Here is a 7,666-nt window from a genome sequence, read left to right as displayed (position 1 = left end):
CCCCGACTGGTAATCAAGGGCTGAATCCGTGCCCTTGGCAGTGAAAGCACGGAGCTACAAACACATGAGCCAATTTCTTAAAATAAGTCCTTCTTTCAACACACACACACACACACACACACACACACACACACCCTGTTGGTTCTCTGGAGAACGCTGATGAATAGACAATGATTCCACAAGACCATTATAGAATCCACAAATGAGGAAATCAGTGCCCTACACCTACACTGGTGGATTGAAAAGCAGAATACTGGGTATCTACTGGTGAAAAATTGGGAGAGTAAATCTATTAGTTATGACCTTTGTAATCGTGGGCAAATTAATCCCTTTCTGCCTCAGTTTTCTCACCTGTGAAATGGGGCACTAATAGGCTCCACATGGCAGCACCGTGGTGAGGATTAGATGATTTACATTTAAATTCATGGAGGCGTGCCCATCACAGTCAGCACTCACTGAACTACTGTGTGCGGTTCTCTGGATACACCCCCATCTTTCGTATCTCCCTGCTGTTCCCTCTGGCTGGAATAACTTTCCTCATCTTGCCATTCTGGAAATCTCCTATTCATTTTTCAAACGCCCAAGCATGCCACATGTTCTGTGAGAAGGCTCCTCTGACGCCATCCTCTGTACACAGAAAATAACTATCACTAACACGCATGCTTATGCTCTCAGCAAAAAGTCAACTGTGCAAACAAATATATATATATTAACTATATTTCTTCTACTTTTGCATATTTCTATTTTAAGCTACCACGCTGGGTTGGCAGAAAATTCAGACCTCAGGGTTTCTGAGTCCCCAGCCTCCTGAGGGGCCGTGTCAGCTTCCTGGAGGTGGCACGCATCAATTTGTTAGGCTGCCATACCAAAATACCACAGACGGGCGCTTAAACAACAGAAACTTATTTTCTCACAGTTCTGGAGGCTGGGAGAGTGAGATCAAGGTTTGGTTTCTTGCAAGGCCTCTGTGCTTGGCTTGCAGACAATCAGCTTCTCCTTGTGTCCTCACCTGGCTCCTCCTCTGTCCTGGAGCATCCCTGGTGTTTCTTTTGTGTCCTAATCTCCTTTTCCTACAGATTGGATTAGGGCCCACACTGATGGCTCATTTGGACTTAATTAACTACTTAAAGGCCCTAACTCCAATTACGATCACATTCTGAGTACTGGGAGTTAGGCTTCAACGTGTGAATTTTGGGGGAACACAATTCAGTCCGTAACATGGGGTATAGCGGCAGCTCACACGTTATCAAGGCAAATGGGGGTGGGGGGAACATCTGGTCCTCAGTCATCGGGCCACGGGGCTCTTCGATGCTCATCATCTGGATCAGAAATACCCTGGGTCCACAATGCCCAGATGCCCAGGCAGCCAATCTGCCTGGAGTCCTGCAGCCTTCAGGGGCTCTGCCAGGGAAAGGGGCACACGTCTCCCTGTGCCTCAGCCTACATTTGCCTTTCCTTCAGCCCAAGGGACTCTCCCTAGTTTCACAGAGAATCCTTTCTCTCTTCACGTTTTTGCCAGAGACATTGGTCTCTGTCCAACAGATTTATCCAACAAATCCTCTCTTCCCAGAAGCGGATGCTTTTGAAACAAAAGCAAGGGAGACTCTGGGGCTATTTTTGCCTTTATCCCGGCCACAGCCCCCTCTTGCGACTTTCAAGGGGGCTCGCCAGCTGCTTGAAGAGGGGAAGGTCAGACCCAAAAAATAATCTCAAAATAATATGCCTCGCTTTGTTCGACATGCATAAAAACAGCCCAGACTGTTGGATGGATGGAGGGATGGACAGAGGACAGATGTGTGAAAAAGCATGTACAGCAAATGTTAACAGCGGGATCTAAGCAGTGCGTGTTCAAAGAACGTTTGACATTTTTCATTATCAATTGGTGTGCGTGTAGGGAGGGGGAATATTACAGTTCACATTTGCCAGCCTTCCGCCTGTAAGCTCCTCGGTGAAATATGGGGGGTTTTGTTTGTGTTTTTGTTTGTTTGTTTTTTATTGGCAACAATGTGCTCGGCACTTGGTACCGCTAGAAATAAGCTCTGAAAGGAGCGGACCCTGAAGGAAGGAGCCTCCTCCTTGGAGGTTCCGCACTCCTCTTGGCTGCAGCGCCACTGCGCCCTCTAGTGGCGAAGTCGCTCGCACTCCTCGGGACGTCTCCCTGAGACCCGGCCATGGGCTGGGACCAGTCTTGGGGGGGACCCGCCAGGCTGCGACCCGGGGATATGGAGGAAGGGCCGCAGGGCAGGTAGATGGTGGGAGCCACCCAGAAGATGCACCACGGAGGATGTGGGTTGGATCTAAACGTGCGCTGAGGGACCTCCCTGGTGGTCCAGTGGCTAAAACTCCACGCTCCCAATGCAGGGGTCCCGGGTTACATCCTTGGTCAGGGAGCTAGATCCCACATGCCTCAACTAAGAGCCCGCATGCTGCAACTAAAAGATCCCAAACGCGGCAACAAGGACCTGGCACAGCCAAATAAATAAATAAATACTTTTAAAAATAAATAAACGTGCGCTGAGGATCTAGAAGGCTTAAGTGTTCCAGCCTGGTGTCAATTGAGAGCACCTGCCGACTGGGGGCGGGGTTAGCGCCCCTCAACTGGGAAGAATATTCCAATCAGGTGGACAGGGAGTTGCCTCACGGCCTCTCTACCTCTGGGCAAGTGTCTGTGCAGGACTCCAACCCCTCATGTCAGACTCTGGTTCAGAGCTACCAGCTGGGATCATAGGAAAAGAGGGACCTTAAAGTTCTCCTCTTGAAGGTCGCAGGGCAGCAGACACAGGAAAGCTGAGGGGTTCTGAGTAGAAGGGGGCTGGGGGAGGAGAGGCTGGAGTGAGCTGTTTGGGGCTGAACTGTGTCCATCCCCCAAATTCATGTGTTGAAATCCTAACTCCCAGTGACTCAGAATGTGACTGAATTTGAAGATAGGGCCTTTAAAGATGTGATTCAGTTAAAATGAGGCCGTGGCAGTAGGCCCTAGTCCAATCTGACTGGAGCCAAGACATTTGGACGCACAGAGAAACACCAGGGATGCACAGCGCAAAAGCCATGTGAGGGCACAGGGAGAAGGTGCATATCTGCAGGCCAAGGAGAGGCCTCAGGAAAAACCAGCGCTGCTGACACCTTGGTCCCAGACTTCCAGCCTCCAGAACTGTGAGAAAATTAATTTCTGTTGTTTAAGCCCCCCAGTCTGTGGTGTTATGTTATGGTGGCCTGAGCAGACTAATACTAGGCACATCCTCTATGCCCTCAGCAAACATTTCCTGGGCCCTGTCTAATATCTAATTTAGATACTGCTTAATGCTCAGTATCTAAACAGGAATGAAGGGGCTTCCCTGGCGGTCCGGTGGTTAAGACTCCATGCTCGAATGTAGGGGGCACAGGTTTGATCCCTAGTTGGGGAACTAAGATCCAGCATGCCACACAGCGTGGCCAAAAACAAACAGAAACAAAACAAAACAAAACAAAAACATAATAAGATGGGATGAAGCCTGGGAGGCATTAACTATGGCAGAGCTGCAGTCTCTCAGAGCCTGATGCAGCCTGAGCCACCTTTTTTTTTTTTTTTTTAACATTCCTGGTATATTAAAAAAAATACACCAGAGATTTTAAAAATGGTGGTACCTGAGTGGGTGTTGGCTGTGACTTGCTTTAACTTCCAAGCCTGAAGTCTCACTTTCAGTGAAACTTGGAAACTGACCACCATGTAAAAACCTTGGCCTGAATACTGAATGAGAACCCTCTACGGGGAGAGAGAGGCTTTGTGGAGGTGAAGCAAGGCACCCTGGCTCGCAGCCCGAACGTGGAAGTGAGGCCATGGTGGATATTCCATCCACCATGGAGCTGCCCTAGTAGCCACTGCGAGGAAGGGATAAGCCATCCCCAATGAGCAAAACTGTGGGCAAGAAAATGATTGAAATGGTGTTCAAGCCACTGGGTTGAAAGGTAGTTTGCACCCACAGCAGCGGACAATTAAGAGACTCAAAGCAAGAGGAAGTGGTTGGATTCTCTTAATTGCCGGTGTCACTGAGTTCTGAAAGCCCATTTTCTCCGTTGCCTCTCTCCCTGATGTCAGGCTCCCTCCACTCCAGCAAGTCTGGGGTCACTTTTCTGTCTCTGACTCTCTGATGTACCTTTTGAACGTACCAGTCAGATTCCTCCCTCTGATAACACCGTCTTCGGTGTCCTGGTTGAATTTTGGGCCCTGCTTAATTGCAAGGCCACAGTCTGATTTAAGTTACTGGGTTCTTCCTAACTTCCTAATATGAATTGCCTGCCATAAGCCAGCACCAGTCCTAGGAGCTAATGATACAGGAGAGAACCAGACCAAGACAGCCCTGTACTCAAGGAATTTAATTCAAGTATAACCTCAGACTAGCTTTTGTCTTCATATTCCAGGCATAAAATGTGACCCAGAGCATCAGTGCAGAAAGGCATACTGTGCCCTGAAAACCACATGATAAGCACCCAGGCCTTCCCTAATTTCTTCATCCAGATCTCAGAGTTTTATACAAGTACTTTATATAGGTGATTCACCCGATATTTAAAGGTATAAACGTTCTGGGATTACCTGACAGATGTGAGCCTAGGGAACTAGTAAAATAGAACCAACATTTGTTTTTTTGTGTGGAATTTAAGTTTTTTTAAAAAAGGATCAGAGTCATCACCGAGGGGAAAAAAATCAATATTTTATTGCACTTCTGAACTTTTTTTTTTAAGTTTAGTATTGTTTCTGTCTTTACTCCAGCTTTATTGAGCTATGGTTGACGTATAACATTGTGTAAGTTTAAGGTTTACAGTGTAATGACTTGATATAAGTATGTATTGCAAAATGATTACCACCATGAGGTTAATTAATATATCCATCACCACACATAGTTACCTTTGTGTGTGTGTGTGCGGTCAGAACCTTTAAGATCTACTCTCTTAGTAACTGTCCAGCATACAATACAGTATTGCTAACTATTGTCACCATGTGGTACAGTACATCCCCAGAGCTTAGTCATCTTATAACCAGAAGTTTGTACAATTTGACCACCTTTACCTATTTTCCCCATGCTCCCAGCCCCTGGTGATCACTAATTTACTCTGTTTCTATAAGTTTTTTGTTTTTTAGATTTTCTGTATAAGTGAGATGGTATAGTATTTGGCGTTCTCTGACTTATTTCATTTAGCATAATGCCCTCAAGTTTCATCCATGATGTTGCAAATCGTTATCTGATATGGCTAATTTGCATTGTATACATATACCACATTTTCTTATCCATGCATCCATTAATAGACGCTTAGGTTGTTTCCATGTCTTGGCTACTGTAAATAATGCTGTAATTTACATGGGGGTGCAGAGAACTCTTTGGGATAGTGATTTCACTTCCTTCATATATATACCCAGAAGTGGAATTTCTGGATCATAGGGTAGATCTATTTAAAAAAAAATTCTTTTTTGAGGAAACTCTATATTATTTTCCATAGTGACTGCACCACTTTACATTCCCACCAGCAGTGCACCAGGGTTCCCTTTTCTCCACATCCTGGCCAACACTTGTTATCCCTTAACTTTTTGATAATAACCATTCTGATGAGTGTGGTGACATCCCATTGTGGTTTTCATTTTCATTTCCCTAATGATTAGTGATATTGAGCACCTGTTCATGTACCTGATGGGCATTTGTATGTCTTCTTTGGAAAGATATCTGTTCAGACACTCATTTTAAAATCGTATTATTTGGCTTTTTGCTATTAAGTTGTATGAGTTCCTTATGTATGTTGGATGTTAACTCCTTATCAGATGATTTGCACATGTATTCTCTCATTCTGTAGGCTGCCTTTTCATTTTGTTGATCAAATATTTATTTTGAATATTTATGGGGATGGTAGTATCATCATCATTTCAGGGCTTAAGCCCGTGAAAGGTGTAAAGTCACAGAGATGCAGTTTTCCTGATCCTTTTGGGGAAGGTTACTTCAAGTGCAAAATATGCTTTTTACACAGTTGGGTGGTAATCTTCCACAGAACCAGTTTCATATTTGAGTGAAACTTCCAAGTAAAGGATCATCCCCACTTAAGGAAGCTCCCTGTATTTCTAGTGGTTTAATTGAGATCTCTCAGGGACAAATCCTCATTCACTTTGTAGGTAGATAGTAGGTCTTTTTCTGGTTTCAAAAGGCCTGTGTTGGGCCATCTGCCCCAGGACGTCCCTGGTCAACATTTCTTTAACCACCGTAGCTTATTTAAATATATTTTATGTGGGTTGAAACATTTTATTTCCTTTTCAATTTTACTACCATTTATTGAGCGGCTGTTCCGTGGCAGTGCCACTCAAAGATCTGTCAGTATATTATCAGGTGATTTACAAAAAATGGGCAGAAGACCTAATAGACATTTCTCCAAAGACATACAGATGGCCAAGAGGCACATGAAAAGCTACTCAACATCACTAATTATTAGAGAAATGCAAATCAAAACTACAATGAGGTATCACCTCACACCAGTTAGAATGGGCATCATTCAGAAATCTACAAAACAACAAATGCTGGAGAGGGTGTGGAGAAAAGGGAACCCTCCTACACTGTTGGTGGGAATGTAAATTGATAACAGCCACTATGGAGATTCCTTAAAAAACTAAAAAACAGAATTACCATATGACCCAGCAATCCCACTACTGGGCATATACCCAGAGAAAACCATAATTCAAAAAGACACATGCACCCCAATGTTCATTGCAGCACTATTTACAATAGCCAGGTCATGGAAGCAACCTAAATGCCCATCGAAAGACGAATGGATAAAGAAGATGTGGTACATATATACAATGGGATATTACTCAGCCATAAAAAGCAACAAAATTGGGTCATTGTAGAGACGTGGATGGACCTAGAGACTGTCATACAGAGTGAAGTCAGTCAGAAGGAGAAAAACAAATATATTAACGCATATATTTGGAATCTAGAAAAATGGTACAAATGAACACGTTTGCAAGGCAAAAATAGAGACACAGATGTAGAGAACAAACGTATGGACACCAAGGGGGGAAGGGGGGGTGGGATGAATTGGGAGATTGGGATTGACATATATACACTAACTTAACATAAAATAGATAACTAATGAGAACCTGCTGTACAGCACAGGGAACTCCACTTTGCTGTCCAGTAGAAACTAACACAACACTGTAAGACAACTATACCCCAATTAAAAAAAAATTAAAGGAGGATGTTCAGCTTATAAATCATTAAAATAATTTTCATAATTAAAATATATTATTTGGTGATTTAATTCTAAAAAACCTTATGAAGTGAATACTGTGACTATCCCCACTTGACAGATAAGGAAACAAGCTCAGAGAGGTCAAGATCACTCAACTAATAAGAGACCCAGGACTCGCTTGTTCCAGAGCTTGTTCTCTTAACCCCTATTCTTGCTTTTCTTTCCGCAAGCCAGTAAAAACATCTGAAACGTGTATTCATGCGAATTACAATGGAAATAAAATTAGCAAAACTTCTGTGGTAAAGCTCTAGTTACCTCCTCACATTTAATCCTAAAAACAACCACAAAGGGGTAACTTGTCTAAGGGGACACCTTGGAGTCGGTAGGGACGGGTCGATCACCCCTCAGCCAACTCCACTCCGAGAACCTGGTCTCTGGCTGGCATTGCCTTTTCCGGTCCTGC

This window comes from Aethalodelphis obliquidens, unplaced genomic scaffold (assembly GCF_003676395.1).
Source record: "Aethalodelphis obliquidens isolate GAN/ISIS:26980383/991018 unplaced genomic scaffold, ASM367639v1 scaffold38, whole genome shotgun sequence".
Lineage (NCBI taxonomy): Eukaryota > Metazoa > Chordata > Mammalia > Artiodactyla > Delphinidae > Aethalodelphis > Aethalodelphis obliquidens.
The sequence above is the reverse complement of the archived record's forward strand: the minus strand, read 5'-3'. Positions refer to the sequence as shown.